This window comes from Sebastes umbrosus, chromosome 7 (assembly GCF_015220745.1).
Source record: "Sebastes umbrosus isolate fSebUmb1 chromosome 7, fSebUmb1.pri, whole genome shotgun sequence".
NCBI classification, from domain to species: Eukaryota; Metazoa; Chordata; class Actinopteri; order Perciformes; family Sebastidae; genus Sebastes; species Sebastes umbrosus.
In genome coordinates, this window is record NC_051275.1 from 1,422,655 (window position 1) to 1,444,347 (window position 21,693).

The following is a 21,693-nucleotide window of genomic DNA, read 5'->3' on the forward strand; positions in this document are numbered from 1 at the left end:
CTCGTAGTATCATTTCATGCAACAAAGACTGGAAGGAGGGAAAGGATATTTTGGCAAAAGAACACGAGTGTTCAGTAGTAGGAAGAATGTTACCTTGAGCACGTTCACATAAGATGCTCGTAGAGGAAAATGAGAAAAACACAGGATGAAGAAAGTTTTCGCCCACTTTGACCCTCACTTTTAATTGGCTGAGGGAACTGTGATCCCTGCCTGTCAATGTGTGAATACTCTAATTAACTAGAACCTTGGAGCATTGTAATCTCTGGATTTTGGGGTATCATAATGTATTAACTTTAATTAAGCTTGTGAGCTATGCGAGCTAATTAGATGAATGTGCTTATTTGTAATCTGGATAATATGAATACATTTTACACAAGCTCAAATCAGTCAGTCTTGCTAATTACAGTGTGTGTGATAGCTCTAATTGGCGATTGTGTGTCTGCCTGTGGATGATACACTATAGCTGCTGCTCCTATCTGCGCGCCCGGCTTAGGCTAATGTGATGAAATCCTCATGGAGAGATGATGTGCTCTGCTGAAGGCCCGACAGTCCCGAGGAAGAAGACTCACCGTGTCAGCGGCTTGTTGAACCACGTACATGTTCAGGACCAGTGCTCCTGTCTGTCAGCACAGAGACGGTACAAACCCACTGTGTTCTCATTATCTACCTGACTTTTTTTCTCTCTTTCCCGCTCTGTGGCGATCTTTGCAGCTGTTTATCCCTGTATAGTTTTCATGTCTCATATCACACATTTGATCCTTGTCTGCTGTTTGCTGGAGCATGAAAGTCTACCACTGTGAGTTGTCGGGCCAGTGGTTTGAACGTTGCTAGGGGAAAGGAAGAACTGTACCACTTGAACAGCTTTCATTTAAACGAGTCCATCTCCTGATATACACAGTATCACTAGAAGGGTTTTTGGAGACCAGTGCCTGTATTTGGCTGAAAAATTTGGACTTAAGTGAAAGATAAAAGTTGAAATCTTTCACTTTTACTCCTACTCGCAAGTTTAAGAATACAAAGTATTTATCAAATTTCTTTTGACTAACAATAAAACATTTACAATAACAGAGCTCCACGGGTCTCTAAAGTAGGTTAAAGGGGTATTCCAGTGGTTTAGTAATGCACTTGCATAATTTACAAGAGACTTATTTATTAGATTAAAAACAAAATGGTCAAATTCAAAGTAGCAGAAGCTGAACTTGTCTATATTAGTCAAGCTTCAAAAGCTCCTACACTCCCCATAATGCAACTCAATAGAATCTTTCATTCAATGACTTTACCAAATGAAATGAAAACAAATACATCATTTGTCCATGCCACACAGAAGCATTTTCTTACGCCCTATTGGCAAGACAACATCAGTTGTCTGTGCCTTCAAAACCCATTACAAATAACTGTTGAAAACAAAATGTGTATTATGAATTGACAACACTGTGGTTAAGGTTTGGTTAGTTTTAGGCACAAAAACGACTTGGTTAGGGTTAAGGAAAGATCATGGTTTAGGTTGAAAAAACTTACTTTGCAAAGGTTGGAGAAAGATCATGGGTTAGGGTTAACATACATACTTTGTTAAGGTTAGGGGATCTTTGTTGTCATGGTGTTAAAGGTGTTTTGCTGTCCCAACCATCCACCCCGACCTGCTCCCTACGCTGACTTACTCGCTCTATAACACCATCACCTGACTCCGGTCATAATTACTACGGCTGCTAGCGGGCTTCGTCATTCGAACGTAGACGTTGTTTTGGGGTACTTGCTGAAATGACTGATTATTGTCGTTCTTTTTGACAGGAAAGTCTCCTTTCATTAGATCCTTCACACCTACAGTTTGTAACACAGACTTTCTATTAAAGGGACTCTATGTAAGAATCAGAAATTACTTGTTAACAGCGACACCTGTGGCTGTTAAGTCAACGAAAGTCAGCGTCCTGTTGCTCGCACTCGCTCTTGTGCTTGTGCTTGTGCTTGTGCTTGTGCTCGCTCTACATAGACATGAACGAGCATCGCTCAAAACAGTGAGACGACACACGTCAGCTAAAACCACAATATCACTCTATATTTCAGCTGAAGGCAGGCAGGCAGCGGAGCAGAGTACAGCAGAGACTCCAGTCCTGGAGACCAAAGCTACGGTCTCCCCCGCGTCCTCCGACCGGGCCCAACTGTTTTTCAAGTATGAACCACTGGGCAGATGTAGGGTAAATCCTTGTTTCTGATTGGCTATTCCTGCTCTCAGCATGCATGTGATTAATCATGTGATAACTTGAGAACGACTTCTCCTACACTTTGCTGCACAGTAAGTAGGAGTAAGTTACTTGATAAACGTGTCTCATTCTTCACTTTCAGTGAAAGGTTTTGCTCCAAGGCTGGCTCTCTAGAGCAGGTTTGATAAATACATGCCCAGAGTTGTATTGCAGGAATAGCATTACAATGTTGTATTATAGCAGAGTGTATAGTATGTAGTAGAAAGTTGAGTAAATTATCTTTTATTCTACTTCTGCTTGCAGAATTAGATGCCTTACATCCCACATTAACTTTACCTGTAAAGTCAAGTCAAGCTTTCTTTGTAAAGAACATTTAAAAACAACCACAGTTGACCAAAGTGCTGAACAGGCACAAAATACAAATGAATACAAAGCAAACAACAATAAGAACAGAGGAGAACAATAAACATATTGTGTATGTAATGGTAATAAAAGAATTGGAGCTCAAAAGAAGATGAAGTCGAGGTGTCAAGCTCAACTCAATCAAACGCCAACTATAAGACAAAAAAATGAGACGGTATAAATCACTATACAGGCAATAAGAGGTGTGTCAGATTATAAACGACTGTGGAGGAAATGTTAGGAGGAAAATATGTCTGTGGCCCAATTTGAAACAGACGCCTGCAGTCATGTTGTCTTCAGTGTGTCTGCGTGTTTCTATATTCTGTTTATTCAGCTCCAGGCATTGGCTGACAGCTGTGCCGAAATGAGCTCCTCAAAGTTAGAAATAGTCTCATGTGAAGTCAAAACTCACTTACACAACCTCCAGTGTGACACATCAGGCAACACCAGGGAACTTCCAGCTGCAATCAAACATCACATTGAATAGATGAATAAGCAAAACAAGCTGTTACTATGATCTGTAACACGGTCTGTAAATGCAGAGGATGGCCAGACAGACGTTATAGTCTGTCACAAAAGCCCCTCTGGAAGCCTCACCTATTTATAAGTTATTACAGAGAACAGGCTGAAATTCATAAGGGCATATGGGAGGCAGAGGGAGATTGCCAGCCCCTGTCACTTACAGTGAATGAAGCCTCTGCTACTCCTGTCCTCCAGAAAGTGCATCTGAAACACACTATTAACTTTCCCATTGCTGATGTCACTTTTTATTGCCCCACGGTTTCAGGTCTTGCCGAGTTGGCAGGCTCCGTTGCGTTGCGTTTCAAAGCCAGATAGATGCTTGTGTCAGAGCACAGAAATACAGCAATGATGGAGATATTATTCTGAGGATTTAATTTGCCAGAGTGGGTTGGTAAAGTGCACCCTCATGGCGATTAATGCGAAAGGGCTGCTGCACTGTGCTTGAGGGAAAATCGTCCTGTGTCTAACTTCTGTTTGTGAAAGTGTTGATGCCGTGTATTGCAACAAAAACATCAAATTTAAACATCATAGCTGCATTTTTATGTTAAAGAATTTAGCACTGAACTCGTGATAGATCTATTATTATTTATCGTTATTATTATTATCATTATCCTTGAAATTAAATGTGAGGTTTGTGCAATGATTACCCTATAGGGATGCCACGATACCAGACATTTAGTAGTCGATACCAATGCCAATGAAATTCCACGATTCTTGATACCCAATGCGATACCACGGTGAAACACAAAGACCAAACAATAAATCCCATGTACTTCAACACACACTACTTCAGTAACATTTTTGCAAATAATCCCTGATGATCTGCCTCAAGTTTCTTGCCAAAAACAACATTTGACAATTACATTTGAACACATCATGTAAACGTTATAATTTACCTTCACCCAATACCCATTTTGTCTGAACAGAGCTTGAACGCATCATAATGTAAAAATGTAATAATCTCAATGCAACTTCCGCAAAGAGTATAGAAGCAAAGAGACAGGTGTCACTGCCACTGTCGCCATTTTGGATTGAAAACGCTTATCATATTTATAATATTTTATTGTTCAACACAGGTCATTTTGGTAGAATATGACAATTGAACAATTGACTTTCGCTTCTTGGCAATATACAGTCTTTGTCTTCCGTATGTTCGCTGTTAGCTCCATTATTTAGCAGAGCAGGACTGTGCTGCCCACCGGCTGCTGACAGCTAACGTTACTAGCTCTCCTCATGCCGATATCAACACGGATTTGTTGTTCACAATGTAGCATTATCAGGGAAATGTTCTATTGTCCCCGGGATGCCATTAGTCTCCAGCCCTGATCCCTGGTACCTGTGGTACTGTAAAAAAAACAATTACCGTCACATTTTGGCATCGACTTGGTACCAAAGTATCGGTTCTCGTGACATCCCTATTAGCCTGCCAAAGTCCACTTTTGATCAGTTTTATCTAAAGATTGTTAAATTAAACTCTCAGTATGTTTTAGTGCCTGTTTTATAGTGATCATATCAGATTTGGAAGTCCAATAAGTTAGGAAAAAGGTCCAAGGAGTGTCTATATGCAGGAACAAGAGAAATGGTACCCTGAGATTGAAAAAGAACACAAGGGTTTGAAAAAATACCTACAAGCTCAGCGTTCTTCATCTGATGAGATTGAGTAATGAGATTGACCAGTTTATAGGATGAGGTTCAATCAATTAAAACTACGCTCACAGACATATTGGTTTATGTCAGATAATCTACTTAAGGGTGATTCATTGCAACTATTATTAATGAGAATTTTTTAATGACAAGAGGTCTGTGATTGTACCATGAGGGCTTAAACCAACCGCCATGAGACCCGGCGTTGCTTTGCATATGGCGGAGGGTACTAAAACGTGTGCTGCTTTTGTGCGGTGGCAACAATAGTGAGTGGCATTTGACCATGTGCTCGCTGCATTGTGCACGGGTAATTAACATTGCATAATCTACCTGCTTACAAGGCAACTTTTGTAATTAGAGTTATGATTGCGGCAGGATAATGACAGCGATTCTGCAACCGATAATGATAATGTTGTTGCTCTTTGCAGTCGCTTCATTGTTTGTGCAACAGACTCCTGACATATGGGACACAAAAGGACACAATGGCCAGGCTGACCGCCTTTGTTCCCGCTCAGGCAGACTCGATGACTGCAGACAAATTGCGCTGTAGGCCGTCCAAATGATGCCGACCCAGGGAAAATGGTTCAGACACATGAGAATGGAACCGTAATGTAAAAAACCTCAGCTACGTTGAAGCTCATGGACTGTGCACAGACACAGAACCTACAGCTGCCTAGTGCTCTCTGACTGCAATAATACTGTTTCATAGGGAGGCATTTCTCACTGGGATCGGCCTGTCTGTTGTGTCCTTCATGCTGCATATTATGGCTGAGACATGAGATGGCATGAGAAACTATAAGCTCAGGTTGCTCAGATGGAATACAGTTGGATTTGGTGTTTAATAAATGCCAATAGACTTGACTGTTATTGTTTATGGGAATAGCTGACTTTTGCCCAGCTTTTAGAAATATGTCTATATAGTGTATCAGTGCTAAATAGGGCTGGATGTATTTGTGGTAATACCACTTCAAAAAAATCAAAGAACCATCCATCTGTCTCATGGAAAAATGGAATTGTCCTTTTAAAAGATGGCGGAGCATTTATTGAAATAAATTAAGAGTTGTCAGAGATGGGATCTTGATAGGAGGCACTTAGGCCCATGGCGTCCATGGCTGTGCAGTCAGTGGGGACAGGTCCATAGTGCAGACAGTGGACTAATCCATCACCGCCAGCGAGGGGGGCTGGGGGCCAAGCGCTTGGCTTCTCCCTCCAGGAAATAATCAGCTTTTAATTTATCACAGATCACATTCATGAGAAGACGGATCACTGCGGGGACGCCGCGTGTGACCAGGCCCATCTCCCCAGTCACGCTGTAGTGCTTTCGGCTCTTCTAATTTATTCTAATTTGGGTTTTTCTCATATCTCCATCATTTTGCCAGTTTGGGATGAAGAAACCCTTTACCCCTGTTAAATTATAGCAATTTTAACATCTTCCCCAGAATATAAAGCTCTCATCTAGGCCACACCAAACTGCTTCTGAAATAGTGGCTACCATTAAAAACGATTCTTGTGACCAGCCTACTGTACAGTAGCAATGAATAGAAAGTGGGACAGTGAAGCTGGGTCTTTCCCTGTGGAATGGATGGAGCATATGCTGTTATGTAAGTCAACTGCAGGGCGTCCTAATGGCTACACATTTGTTTCTTGTCCCGGTGTGTTGCCACAGTCTGCACCGTGGCCCCCACAGGAGTGTAGATGATAAGTAGCATGACTTGGAGGAGCATAAGAGATGTGATCTACACTAAGGGGGAAGGACAGTTCAGCCACATGCCGCACACCCTCCCTACCCATCACTTTACAGATCCCAGGCAGGTTAATCCTTTTATTGTAATGAAGTCAGGAGGCATAATGTACTGTGAATGTGAGATGCTTAATCCAGTGTTGGCATTTTTATGAGGAAGGAGTAGCCACGGTGACATAGAGAACAGAGTGCTTGAGAGGCACAGGAACTATCCATCATAACATGACGCTGACATAGCACAACACACACTTAAGGAGATTTGCATGTGTGTCTATGCTGCTGCAAGACAACTTATTTCTACTGCTCTCTCATCCACATGTTGTTGTGTGACTTTGGACCAGCTCACTGGAGTCGGTTCTACCAGTTTGTAGGTTTAAACTTGGCATAGTGATAACATGAGTGTTAAAAGTATCACCTGCTAACTGCCAGAAACATAGCCACAGGAAACTGTTAAATACTGTGTGCAGGCTCCACTCTCAAACTCAACAAAAATCCAACATCACAGATTTGAACTGGATATGCCTCAAATGGTAAAGACGGTGGAAGGATTTAGTTAAGTGCCACTAAATGACTTTCCATAAAATAACACAATATGCCTCAAATTACCAGTAAAACAGTAAATGACCAGATAAGATTTGGATGCAAAATCAGATATGTTTCTCTCACTCTCAAACATGTATTTATAAAGGGTTGTGAGGCACATTTAATACAGCTTCTGGTGCTAAAACAGTTATATTATAGCTTATGATGCTACAGTGACATAGTTAAAGATGTTTTATAGCAACTGATTTCCACATTACTAGGTTATTTTTACTAACCAAGACATACTTTAAGTTTTAATAGTGCAACCCAATTTATTAAACGAGTAGTTGAAAATTAGCCAATAATTACTATTCACAACCTTATGGATTTATAAATAGCTAGCACAACCCAGTTCTTCGCCCATAGAAATAATAATGCATCTAGCGCCTCAACAGAATGGTTTATTAAGTGATATGGGGCATGAGATGAATACATGTGCTACCTTAGTGACCTACAGCCAATGATTCATCAAATAGAGTGTAATCCCTGTGCTCTCTCTTTTGTTTGATCCCTCCACTGCTGCATATGTGTTTTACACAACTCTTGTAGAAATAGGTAGGGGCATACATTAATGCTGAACTCCAGGATCTCAAACTTTGTTGTTGATACTGAACTTGAATTGTACAATACTCTTGACTCTCTTGTGGGTGGTTGAGCACTAGCAGTGCAGAAAAATACAATATTGGTTGTATAGAACCAGTAAAGAAACTTTTTCTTCTCTATTCAGCAAAGTACAGTAGAAATGGGCAACTTACAAAAAAGTTAGTACTTTATAATAGTCATACAGACAGAGAAGGAAAACAGTGTAGCAACTAATACATAGATGTCTATTAAAGGATAAGTTTGGATCATATGTCTAAATCCTCACATATCATGTGTATGTTGAGAGACTGTAAATGTAATTGTAACTCATCTCCATACTGTCCATAAATTCATTTATTTTTAACGTTTACTTCCGCGTCAGGAGTGAGGGACAATATATTGTCCTATATGCTTTCCCCATTTTCTCGGTGAAGCTAATATTCAGCAGCCTGATTTAGCCACATCAAGTGGGTGTCTCTGTCCTGGTAATCAAATGTAGGTTGTGCTGTGTCCCGGAAACAAACCTGCGTTCACCACCAGGACGCATCCCTCCGGTGCGGCTAAGCAAGAAAACACTGTCAGAAGAAACACAAGCAGGAGTTTTATTCTTAAACTCACACTGCAGAAGTGTCTTATAAGGTTCAGCTAATATGAGCTGATTGAACTCATCTAACTCCACCATATGATGTGTTGGAGAAAATGTCAATACAAAACAAGACAAGAAACAAACATGTATTGATCTGTTTTTCACTCATACATTTTTACTGGAGAGGTTTGCTACTCTATTTTTCAAATGGTCATTGTTGCAAAGGGATATGTTGTATTCATGTCACAGTGAATAATACCATTATTAAGGCTTTGCCTTAAATTCCACCTTTACAAAGTTTATAATGTTCAGTTTTGTTGACATTGTGAGGTCATAGTTAAAGGGGTTGTTGTACTGGACTAAATTACATTGAATTACATTACATTAATTTTGAAGCTAGGATAAAACTAGCCTTATTGTCTCCCTTTGGACAAATTTGTCCTGAGCCTTGACGTTATGGCTGTGTATTGGCAAGAATCTGGCAATACGATACGTATCATGATACAGGGGTAACGAGTCAATATATCGTGATATATTGCGATACTAATCTCATTTTAGGAAAACTATCATAGCATAAAGACACACCACCATATGTTTAAAATCTGAGTAAAAAAGTCATCTATTCTGGGGACTAACATCATCACACATGAATACAATTGGGCTCATTGGATCCAAAAGAGTCTCAGCTATACAGTGATACCCAATGTATGCAATTCCAAGACTGTTTAGGGACCCCAGTATGCAAAATATTCAAATACACCATTTGAGAATTGGTGGAAATAACACATTTGTACTGCATTAAAAAAACGGTATGGTTTTTGCCCCAAACTGCATATGATTAGCATAAAGTGGACATGTCTGTAAAGCGGACACTTGCCAAAATTTAGTGTAACTTTGGAGTGTTATTTAGCCTCCGTTGCGACATGCAAGTATAACATGGACAAATGGATTCCATAAGTTTTTATAGCTTTTATGATACCAGTACCTTCCCTCTAGCTTTAAGCTGAGCCCGTTACAACCTCCGAAAGACAGAATAGGATTTTTTAGAGGTTAATTAAAAATCGATGCAGCATTTTGGTGAAACACACACAGATCCATATACACATGAATATACACTGAAGAATATTGTATGATGCCTAATCTCTATAATCAGATTCTGCATTCATATTGTATGCACAATGATTTAGCATTTTATTGGTTTAAAATTAGCTTGTAATCTAGCAAATTGTGAAACAATCCTGTTGTAGACGTCATCTCTCAACTGCAGTCTTGCATCTCAAATTGCTATCGGACTGTAAACAATGAGCAGCATAAGGAAAAGGAAGTCTTGGCCCAGATAACCACTAGCTACACCAGAACCCCAGAAATATAGCCCCTTGCCCCCAGAGGCTTATCCGTCATCATGCCAATGGGTTACAAGATTGCATGATGCCCTACATCAAAATATTGCACATTCCCTCTAATTAGAGCCATAATAATCACCCCCGTCCCGATACTTTTGCTTCCTACTCTACCTCTGGTTTGTCAGTGTGCCTCAGAAGCACAAAAGCAGAAGATGAAAGAGAAACAGATTAAGCAGTCAGGAGTGGAGGTCACAGTCAGAGGTAACATGAAGTTCATTCTTATTCTCAGAGGCCTCCGACTAGCTTCCCCTCAAGTTACCTGCTCCTTTTAAACATTTTACCTGAGTCTTGTTCGGGTTCAAGGATACCGCACACAAGCATTGTCTCATTAGTGCGTCAGGGAACTTCTGTCATTTGCAAGAGGAATGGTAAAAATGATGCATTTGTTCATCCAAGGTAACAATGTCGTCCACAATAGTCTGATCTCTGTAGAGTTTAAGTGCTTGGGTCTTGTAGGGGTGTCACACTGAGAAACCGCAGGTTTTGAATGACATCGCCTTGGTTTAGCAGGCATCCAAAAATCAATTTGTGGGCAGTGACTGTTCTGCTGATGGTTCCTGTCTTTTGTGGGAGTTGGTCACTGTGCCAGCAGCGGTGCTTCTTGTCACTGCCTGATTAATTGGCTTCAATCCGTTCAGCAGATGAAGAGAGACAATAAGGGCCTTTCATTCCTCTCAAACTGAATTGGTAGTGAACGCAGAGGAAGCCACTGAAACGAGCCTTGTAAAACATGCTCATTTCCTTTGATGGAAGCGGGTTTAATAATGAGTACAGAGGAATAGCCATTGATTGGACCGTGATGCATCTCTGCGTACGTGTTTGTGGTTTCTAGAGAGGAGGGCTCAAATAAATCTTCCTTTATCTCTAATCCGGCCATTCATTAATCAAATGGAACAGGGTGTTGAATTACGAGGCCAGCTCCCCGCTGCTTGCTTCTGGGTTGAGGAGGCCATCTCAACGCCGTGTATCCCACATTCCCAAAGCAAAAGACCCCTGGCGACCACTTCTCACAGCCATCCCCGTGACTGGTAATTGGGTATTTATCAGATTGCCTGCGAGAAGACGGTGCAGTGTTTATCTGACACAATTATCGAGAAAAATGGAGGAACCTAGTCGGCCGCTCCTCCAGGATGCTACTAGTTCAGGTGGCCAGGCGCAGTGAAAACGCTGTAATCTTCCAGTCTAACCACGGGGACTTCTCTATCGGACATTTAGCCGGGAGTACGCTTGTCATCATCATCACATGCAAATGGAGCAATTGTGTAAATAGGACACATAATTCTCTGCCTCTGCTGTGACACTGGAGGAATGAGAAGTGACGATAACACGCGCTGCGACAATGAGCTCCCCGTGGTTGGGATCTGATAGACAGTCTTTTCAGAGGCTCTTCTAATTTGAGAACAGGAACTGCATATAAAGGGGTGCAAAAGTGTTCACTGAGTACCCGAAGATAAGATTGGAGAAAAAGCTATAAGAGAAAATTGGTGTGCTTGTGCCTTCTTTCTCCTGCAAACCTATTACAGAGAGGAGAAGAAGAGAGGGACTGGAAGAAAAGGGATGGCATAAAAAGAAGGAGCTGCCGGTAATGAGTGGCAAATAGTCCATTTGGGGTTGTATGAATTAAAAGGACAGGGAAGTTTGGAAGAATTAAAGAGGCATTTAACACGATTGGAAGGAGAGCATTGCACAGTAGTGGGAAAATGTGGTGTAGAGTGCAAAACCTTTCTGAGCTTTGCTTAGTGAGCATTTTCTTTTCATTATACTTTTTACCGTGGAGAGGCGACGTTTAATGCTCTTCATCATCTCAAAAGATGCAAGGCTTGAAGAGTCTCAGTCACCACTGTAGCGCCTTGGAATTTATGATAAAAGCAAGTCCATCATATTTTAGTCGAAGCATATCCAATTCAAGGGGTATGTCATGCCTGGGAAAATGGGCTGCGAAGAGAAAATCATAGTGCATAGCAGCAGCGCAGATAGAGAGAAGTGTGAAAGAGAGCGAGAGATACGGAGAAAGACCTGGAGACGGAGCAGCCGAGGCCGCCCGGCCCGCTGGATGTAATCAAACAAGGGTGAACAGGTTGTTCCACAGATGGCTGATTCGGAGAATCCTCCGATTTATTTCCATGCTACAGACGGTCCCTGTCACTATGCACTGGTGATGTCAGCACAGCGGCATTGTCTCGCACACACCACTAAACTCTGACACTTTTGTCTCACCCGTCTGAAATCAATGTGACACAGAGGTGTTGTGTGTGTGTGTACAAAAGGAGATACCGAGCTTAGCAACAGAGAAAGTTTATTTGCAATCTTCTTAAAATTCCAAGACTCAACTCTCTTAGGATTATAAATAATGGATCCAACTGCTATACTATTACAACGTAAAGATGCTCAATTGAGTTCCTTTATCGTTTGTCATGAAAGCTGCTTTGTATTCACCAGTGCTTTAAAATGTCATTAGAAATGGTTTGTTTTATGTGTTGTGGTCATGCTGTTTTGCAATAATTGTTTTCTCCTGCACTCTGGCATTTTATTGTAATTTTCAAAATAAATTGAATATCCATTCTGTCTCTTTTTTCAACCCAGTGAAGAAGAAATATAATAAAGGAATATCACAGCAACACGACCAGTCTTTAACTGCTTTATGTTTCCCTGTTTCTCCAGATTGACGCCCAGTGATGCCAGGACAGTGAGCATCATGATGCGTGGCGTGTGGTCAGGGGCCACGCCCCTCCTCATAATGGTTCTGCTCAAGCTGGCCCAAGGCCAAGAGGTTCCTTCAGTCCCAGGTAAGACACATCACATTTCTCTGCACTGGCATGTCTTCTCATCAGTGATGAAGACTTTATTGTCTTGGCTCCATCATCATGGTTTGTCTGTGTGTCTGTCAGTCTGTGTGATTGTCTGACTATTATGTGCTTGACACCTTTGTCTTATAGCTTTAAGCCTAAGATTTATTATCGCTATTTATTACACAGCTTTGTTGAATACTTGATTCTGATTGGTCAATCATGGTGTTCTACGGTCTGTTATTTTGCTATGTATAACAGACCATTGCTATGTATAACAGACCGTTGCTATGTATAACAGACAGTATGGTGTTGCACTCTGGCGGACCATTTTTGTGTGAAATTATTGATTTCTTCAGTAAGTAGCCGTGTAATAAGCGGGATAATGTACAGCTAGCAGGTCATTGTTGTGAAATAAACCCTGACAGGGCGATGTGGACCACGACGCAAATGACTGGCTCGCTATACCGTATCCCTTCCATGTAAACCATGTAGTTTGAGAAGTTACATTTGGCATCAGAATTGCAACATTGATCTCAGCATACATCAACATTTGTATGTAGTGTATTACAGTCTTTAACAAAGGATTTTCTTAGACAACTCACCTTTCTCAGGAAATTTAAACATTTGCTGCACCATTATACCGCATAATGAGTGAAACCGCATTTTGCTTTTTGATTGGCTAGAAGATACCATTCACTGGGTGTATGCTGAGATAGGCTCCAGGCTATCCTGATAAGGATATCAAAAATAGAATGAATGGAGTACATCTGGGACATTTGTTACTAAATAAAAATGAGAATGTAACTATTTCAGATTGTGAACATCTACTGTGAGAGTGGTTGCCAACCTCAAAAAGCACCAGATGTGCAGGAAGATGGGTGGTGTAGCAAAATCTAACTATCTTAAAATTATGTCTGCCTTCCTCTCCCTAAGCACTTTTCCTTGATCTTGGTTGTAAATGTGGACGTGAAGCATAGATGTGAAGGAGAATCATAATTAGGAAAAGGCAAGTGGCGCTATGAAACGTTAAGTGAACATCTACTCGGCTACTTAATGATAAAATCTTAATTAGAAATACTCAACTGATGTTGTGAATATTGCTATGACTTCATCCTTCAAGTTGGTTATGCTCCGGGTGTTTCTGGTGCTGCAGATGTTGGACTAAACTCTCCTAACCTGAGGAGGGTTTTGGATAGATATGGTATCTGATGGTCCAGTGTTGTGGGTCGGGTCTGACAGAGTCTGAAATTTATTATTGAAGCGCTCTGTGGTTTCTGTCAAAAAGTTACAAGGTCACAAATTAATTTCAGATTTTTCAGCATCTTGGAACCCTGTTTCAGAGTTATAGGTAAAATGAAAAAAAAAAGTAGTTCCTGACTGAACTTTTGCAGTTTAGCCTGAAGTGAATAGTCCATGTTGATTTATAATCATTTCAATTTCTTTTTTTCTTTGTGTAAAAACAAAACAGTAGTGACTTTACAGATACAATGACTATGTTTACATGCACACTTATATTTCACTATCATTCCGAATATGGAAATATTCCAACTTTGATACGGGTCATGTAAACAGCATATTTCATTTGGATATTCCAAATGGATTATTTTCCGATTATGCTGATATCATTGTGGTTTTAGGAGCATTCTTTGGACATCTATACAGCGCATTCTGAATATGCGCCTTGATTTGTATTTTTACGGCAGTTTGGGACACCCGGCCTCTCGCTTGTTTACATCCAGCTCTGTGCGTTTTACTCAAATCAACTAACCTACAGTTTACAGAGATGCATGCCCAAAAGAAAAGCCCATATTTCTGGTCGGAAGGAGAAACACACCTACTTTTACACATCATGAAATATATGGATATGGATATCAACAGGTTTTTGCAAATGCGCAGATATCGCAATGGCGACCTTTTCAAGAAAGTGGTTGAAGGAATGAAAGATGGAGGTAGTATGCACGGTTGAACAAGTCCGCCACCGGTAATGTTAATCAGAGGATAAACGGCTGCATGTAAACGTGAATATTAGTGGAATATTTAATAGCCATGTGTTACGGTCTCAGAAGTGACTGTTCGTTATTGTTTGTATTGTTGTATGTTGCTGTGCGGCGCTCTCCCTGTGCTCTTTTCTTTTGGTGCGCTCTGCTGTCCCGTCGCTCCAAGACGACTGCTGCCACCCAAACTTATGTGGAGTTTGCGAGGGATAAGGGAAGTCTGTTTGACAAATGGTGTTCCGCTTATAAATGTGATGATTTTTCTGCCCTTCGTGAGTTGATGTTATTAGAAGAGTTTAAAAATTGTTTGCCTGAGCGCATGGTTGTGTACTTAAATGAGCAGAAGGTAAAATCTCTATCTGCTGCAGCTGTTATGGCTGATGAGTATGTGCTTACGCACAAGGTTACGTTCACTCCTCCTGATAAACCTCGTTTCGCTCCCGTTGCTTCTCTTGATAGCTGGCCTAGCCTAGTTCCTCCCGTGCGTAAAGAGGAAAGAGAGTGTTTCTATTGCCACCAAGCAGGGCACGTTATTGCAAACTGTTTACTGTTAAAACGTAAAGAGCAGCAGCAGTCATCTCCCGGTGAGCAATATTCAAAAGGTGTTGGATTGATTACATCCAGATCATGTAAAAGTCCCGCGGAGTGTGCTGACCCTGGTTTCAAACCGTTCATTTTTGAGGGTTTTGTCTCACTAACTGGCGAACCAGATGAGCAGCGTACTGTGCGGATTTTACGCGACACAGCTTGTTCCCAAACTGTCATCCTGGCCAGAGTGTTGCCATTTTCAGATCAGTCTGCCTGTGGCTACAGTACTGCATTAAGTGGTATTGAGATGGGTTGTGTCTCACGGCCCCTGCACCATGTGTACGTGCGCTCTAAATTAATCTGTGGTCGTTTCCCTGTTGCTGTCTGTCCGACGTTGCCAATCAGTGGCATAGCCATGCTAATGGGGAACGATATTGCTGGGTGTAAAGTAACTAATACCCCAGATCCTGACATTTTAGCACAGCCCAAGTTGGTGCCGTTGCGCGTAATTACGCCCGCTCAGTCTCGTGCAGAATCCAGTCCTCTGAAGACAGGTGATGTTGATCCATGTGACAGTGTGTTAACTAAAGTTATTGCAGGAGAAAATAAACCAGACGCAACTGTGGCGCTCGAGTCTTCTCTCAGAAACGGAAAGGAAAAGGTAACGAGTACCCGTACCTCTTCCCCTGACGCGCTTCGTCCACCGGTAATTATTCATTATTTGCTTCGCCTCATTGTGATAATTGGCATTGTCTTTATTTGTTCTGCCGTGGGTAATCTCAGTGGTTTTCCCCGTTCAAAAGTAGTTGATAGCCCTGCATGGACACCAGATTACCACCGTGATTTTGAGAGTGTAACCGCTCTCCTGTGCCATGCTCCGGTACTTGCTACTCCCGATTTTCCGTGTTCTTGTAAACTGAAAGTTGCCGGTTACACTGTAGAGCCAGGTGGATGTAACCTTGTGATTAAACAAAAAAGGGTTCAGAAAATATTGTGGCCGACGCCTTGTCCAGAGTGTAAGTAGTATTGTTAGATGTGATATTGTGACAAATCCAGTAGGTTTGTATTTATGTGGGGGGGGTGTTACGGTCTCAGAAGTGACCGTTCGTTATTGTTTGTATTGTTGTATGTTGCTGTGCGGCGCTCTCCCTGTGCTCTTTTCTTTTGGTGCGCTCTGCTGTCCCGTCGCTCCAAGACGACGTCACGTCTTGGGGATTCCCTTCGGGGCCACGCCTCCGGAACGCCCTCAGGTGGATGCCCTTCGTTTCCCGCCGTTTGTGGTCCTGCCTCTGACACGTCACATGTGATTAGCCAATCACCAGCCGGCTGGGGCGAGTGGAAAGAATTAAAGGCCAGCTGTGACTAGACCAAGGCGGGCAGTGATTTCAATTGATCTGTTCCCCGTGCCTCTCGATTGTTAGTGTTGCTTATAAGTTCTACTGGAGTCAGTGGACTTTAGATAGTGAAGAATTGTTAACCTGAATGTTAACTAGTTGAGGTACTCGTTTTGTTTGTATTTCAGTGTGCATAGAGCAGTGGCATAATTTGTCTGATTGTTAGGATTATTCAGGGCTAGGGTGTGTGCCTTCGTTGTCTCCTTTTCGGCCACCCTAAACCCTCGTTTTCATTTAGTATTAATTCAACCCATTGTATGTTTTATTTTGCTTTAATTTCAATCACCCATCAATAAACAAGTGATTGCCTGATAACATCGGCTCAATGTTACTCCCTTTACCCCTACACCAACTCCGGGTTGTAACACCATGTAAACAGCTTAGTAGGAATAATGTCTTTTTCAGAATAAGAGCAAAAAACAGAATATTTTGTGCATGTAAACGTAATCAATGATAGAAAAGGGGGAAAAATACCCAAGGACAATGTTCCATATTGATCCTCGAACATAGTGCTGTCTCTTGTGCTTTTTGTGTTGATGACATTCGAGTGACTAAAAGTTGACTGATTGTTGGTTTTCATGATTTTGTAGATTTTATTTAGATCAGATTACGCACTTTCCGGGAGCAGTATGCCATTGTCTTCTGTCATGAAGGTGGACATGTGTGGCAGGAAGTGTTCATCTTTTAGTTCACCATTGCCAGATATAAATCATTTTTTCATTATGGTTTCATGAATCTACACTGTTCTGAGTCTTGTACTCAGCTCTTTTTTTTTTACAATTTAGATGGCCTTGTTTTTACATGGCCAAGTTAAAACTTGGAAAAAATGTGTTTTTCTCTCATCTAAGACCTGTCATATTATTGAAACGTCTCCCTGTCGGATATTCAGTAAGAGAATCACCTACAGGTTTTTGTTGTCACCACACCTGACAGTCGTCTGGGTTACATCGTGTTAGGTTTCTCTCCTTTTCCAACCCGTTCTCATCAGACAGGACGACAGGTTCCATGCTGTCCTGCTTAGCGGAGTATTTCACACTCGCTGCTTTCCGTTATCTACTTACTCTGGCTCCTTCGCTTTTTCTATTGCCTTTCACCTCTCATTCATTTTCTTTTACCATGTCCGTGCTACCATCTTCTTTCTCTCCGTATTTTCTCTTGCCAATACGATCTAGGAAGCAATTTACTTGTCAAGCAGAGGGCAGTGTGTGGCTCCCTGTGCTCTGATTTAATGTGTGTGTGTGATCATGTGTGTGTGCACAGGTGAGGGATCACTACCTTGGCAAAAATGCTTTCAATCACGCCCTCGGAGCAGGATTTCTGACTGGCAGCAGTTAGAGCTGCATTAGGATTGAATTCAGCTTGTGGTGCATTCTGCTTAACACTCTGATGGCATCAGAGAGCTATAACCAGGGGCTTTTCTTATCTGTATCTCCTCTCGCTCATATTCTGCTCTAGTTAGAGCTGTAAAGATACAAGGTGATACCCGCAAGAATTGTAAGTGCATAATGACGTATCCGAGTGTGTTGCAGTTGGGAACAAAGATTTGGAAATAGATATCCTTTCTTATGCAAGGTGCTTGATGCCGCAAGCAAGGCGTTCAGCTTCAGCGACAATTCACCCAAAACCAGAGAGGGATGTCAGATCTGAGTCATGGATTGTACTCTCTGCAAATGTGTCAGCATAAAGAAATAGTCATAAATATCTGGATGCGGGAAAGTCAAATTCCGCCAGGACCCTGTGTCTTCCTTCCGTTGTCTCTCTCTCCAATGCCAAGGCATCACTTTGATTTTATATCTTTGCATACTTGCTGACTGACAGCTCTTTTAATTTTCTTGCCTTAAAGTAAATACCAGCAGTTCCCAAAAGCAATGGCTCCCTTTTCCCTTTTTTCATCATTTTCATCCTCTGGGTATTCTGAGTTGCTTTGTTAACCCTCTCAGGCTCATAAGTAAGGAGTCAGTAGCTTGTGTACATTGTCTCCCTGCAGCAAAAAAATATATCATCCCAGTATGCTTGGAATTCCATTCATATTGGACAATTATGCACCTTATAATTTACATCCAGTGCCAACATTCAACGCCAATGCAGGAACCGGCACTCGCGTCTCGTCACAACCTTAACCATTTTAGTTGCATAACCCTTGTTGCCATGGAAATATTTAGAAAAGTTTAAATTTTGAAAACATTGTCATTGAACGTAATTGTTGGTTTTGCGAAATTGTCCCGTATTTACATTCCTGTCTGGTGATGGGGGTCAGGGGATTCATGCGAGTAACATCAGTTGTGGCTTTGTTACCAAGGCAACATGAGCATGTGCCATATATAAGCATGTAAGCAGTCAGAGATCAGCTAACACCTTTGTGTGTATCAAAGATGAATGTAGTGACACTGAAGTAGTTTATTTACCATAAATTATTTCACAATCAAACTTCTTTTCCTGTCACTTCTTTTCAGGGTATAAAATTACAATATTAGAGTTTGCACGACATACTTAAAGCGCAGTAGGCAGAATGTTTTTGGCATAATTGGACACAAATTCCATAATAACCTTTCAGCATATAGTAATTCAAGTGTTCTGAGAGAAAACTAGACTTCTGCTCCTCCTCATGGCTCTGTTTTCAGGCTTTAGAAAATCTAGCCCGTGATGAGAGACTTTGGCCAATCACAGGTCATTTCAGAGAGAGAGAGAGCGTTCCTATTTGCTGTTCATTCAACGGAGGCAGCTGTCAATCACTCGCAAACTCTGATCAAACTGTCAAACTAGGCAGCGCTGATGAAATATGTATAATATATATAATTAATATTCTGTCACTGTAATGCCTATTTCTCGCCTCAAATGTTCTCAGAAGTATTTTGTAGTGTACTGTTCAGCTGTAAAATAAGAAAGTCTGCTCCTTGAAGCCTAAACATAAAAACTGTAAATCTAAAATATCTTTCAATATGTTTATTTGACGAGATTCAACTATGCTGTCATTTTCACCTTAACTGATGTTTGGTTGCATGTTAGCCTTTTTGAATTTGACTGTCTGTGGTAGGGCACGTTAGAAGGTAAAGCGGCTGGTGTTTCTACAGGCATATTCATTCATCTTCACTCGTTATGCTGTATTCTCCACCAGTGTCATCTGCTCGGCTAAGCATGCCATATGTACAGTATATTGACCCACATGTATGAGGCTTCTATTTAAAGAGTATAAAGTGTCTCTCTGCTCACTGTAATTTACCTGGTACCTTGGTTTTCTCAGGTGAAGTACCATCAATTTCCCATAATGCTCTGCCAGCCTCAGTGCAGCAGGTGCCTCGTATTTTTTAGAGGGGGGGGGGCAGATACAGCGATTTGTTTTATCTTCAGTTCAACTCAAAATAATTTAGTGTTTTAAATGTTCTTGCATTGTGGGGTTGATACTAATATTTATCTGGTCAGTGTTTGGAGACTTTTCTTTTGCTCATAATTCTACTGCAGAAAATGTGAAATATTTATGGCTCTGTATGTCTCATGACAGAGAGTTTATTTGACTTCATACTACTGATGGTTTTTCATTGGTGAACCTGCCGTTTAATTTGATTGTCTAGACAACCAAACTCCACAACACAAGATATTGCATCTTTCATACCCGCAGTGCAACTCAGACAAATTAAATTTACTCATCCATCTTTCTTTGTGCAAACAACTTAAAACAAACTCTTTCCCTCCGACCATCCAATTTTATTTCATGCCATGCTCGCCAAACATTCATTTTTTCAGATGTTTTTTCAACTAAAGTGGAAAGAGAGAGCTGTTCTCCTGATAAACTGTTCCTCCTCCTACATACTGTGAGTCACATATATCAGTTGGGAGAGCTAGGTTCTGTGTTATACTGTGGGTTTTACCTCTTCCCTTTACATTCAGTATTCAGCTTGCACACCACCCGGCGGGTGATTAAATATGTGGTTAATACAGCACCATGAGAGTATTGAATTACACGCGGGCCATGCTGACCTTTTTAAATTACAGAACCAATTGTGCAAGACGGCAGAGGAAGTTTATAACAGGTACTGCCAAGATGGAGCCCGGAGGAGAATGGATCTGTCCTGCTGACGCTCTCCTTATTAGTGTTCTGCACTATAAGCACCCTATTTGACACTCGCGCATTCCCTTCATTCCCTCACTTTGGCTCTCATTTGACGGCAAATTATTTGTCTCTTTGTCTCTCAATCTTGTGTACAAACAGCCATTAGAGCATTCTCGCAGACGAACTAAAGCACACACGCGCGCCCGCTCCCACAAACTAATTTGACATTTCATTTCACCGTTGATGAGACACGTATCACTCTTGACACACAGCGTAGCCTCACTCCATAAATCTTGATCACTGGCCTTTTTTTTTTTTCCTCGGATGCATCCTAGTCAGCATATTGGCTCTGCTGATATCTGAAGGTCGTTTCTGATGTCTGATCTAATTTGAAGCTAAAGCCAGAAAAATGAAGCAGTCTTGGCATCGGTCGCATGAGTCCACAGAGTCGAAGGTGTTTTTCAGGGATGACTGTACTCATCTTCCCAATCCCAATCGAGAGAATCCGAAGCCTGACTGGCAGCGATACGAATATCTTTGCTTGGCAAAGGGCAGACAAAAGCTTTTTACCAATGAAAAAGTCCAAATAAAATATCCAGACATTAAAAACAAAGTATTTTCCTCTCCTTGCCAACTTTCAGGAGTGATTCCTGATTGCTTTATACAGCACTTTGCAAAATGCCCTGTAATTGTATTTAGGTGAAAAATCCACATTTCACCACCGTGTTTTATTCGTCTCTCTCGAGGGAGATTGGGCCATTATTGAAGAACGAAAAGGATTGAAGGCTTGGCATTTCATATAATGAAATTCTTGTGACAGACTGCTTTTTTTTTGGAGAACGATACAATTTAGTGACACCATTCATTCCATTAAGACATATTAAAAAGCTTTGTCAAAAAAAAGAAACTAGGCCCTTTCTCAGAACACTGGCCAGACTGATTTCTCAAAGCAAACCAATCTTAGTCTTGTCAGTTTAAATTGCACATGTGCTTATCCCAGTTGTCACTCCATGCATTATGTTACTTTTCACTTTCTTTCTCTACAACACTATAGCTCTTTATTCTATTGTGCATTGAAGACTATGTGCTTTAATCTGTTTCAACACCATTAAGTGTGATATATGGTAGTATTTGTGCTCAGGGAGCAAACTGTTTGCTTTTGTGTTTTATGGAATCAAAGCAAGGCGTGTTGATGCAGTTGTTTACACTGGAACTAAACTCATTATTGGGGCGTTGAAGCAAGGCTTGAAGCAAATGTCAGGAAGTCTCTTGTGCTTCTT

The 21,693-nt window shown here is 41.2% G+C and overlaps 1 protein-coding gene across 1 annotated transcript in view; it reads left to right on the plus strand.

The window, feature by feature from the left end:
* Positions 1-21,693, plus strand: part of robo1 (roundabout, axon guidance receptor, homolog 1 (Drosophila)) — a 300,316-nt gene that overhangs the window by 13,935 nt on the left and 264,688 nt on the right. Inside the window, 1 exon segment of the mRNA XM_037774440.1 lies at positions 12,322-12,446. The gene's annotated coding sequence lies outside the window, so the exon portion shown is untranslated.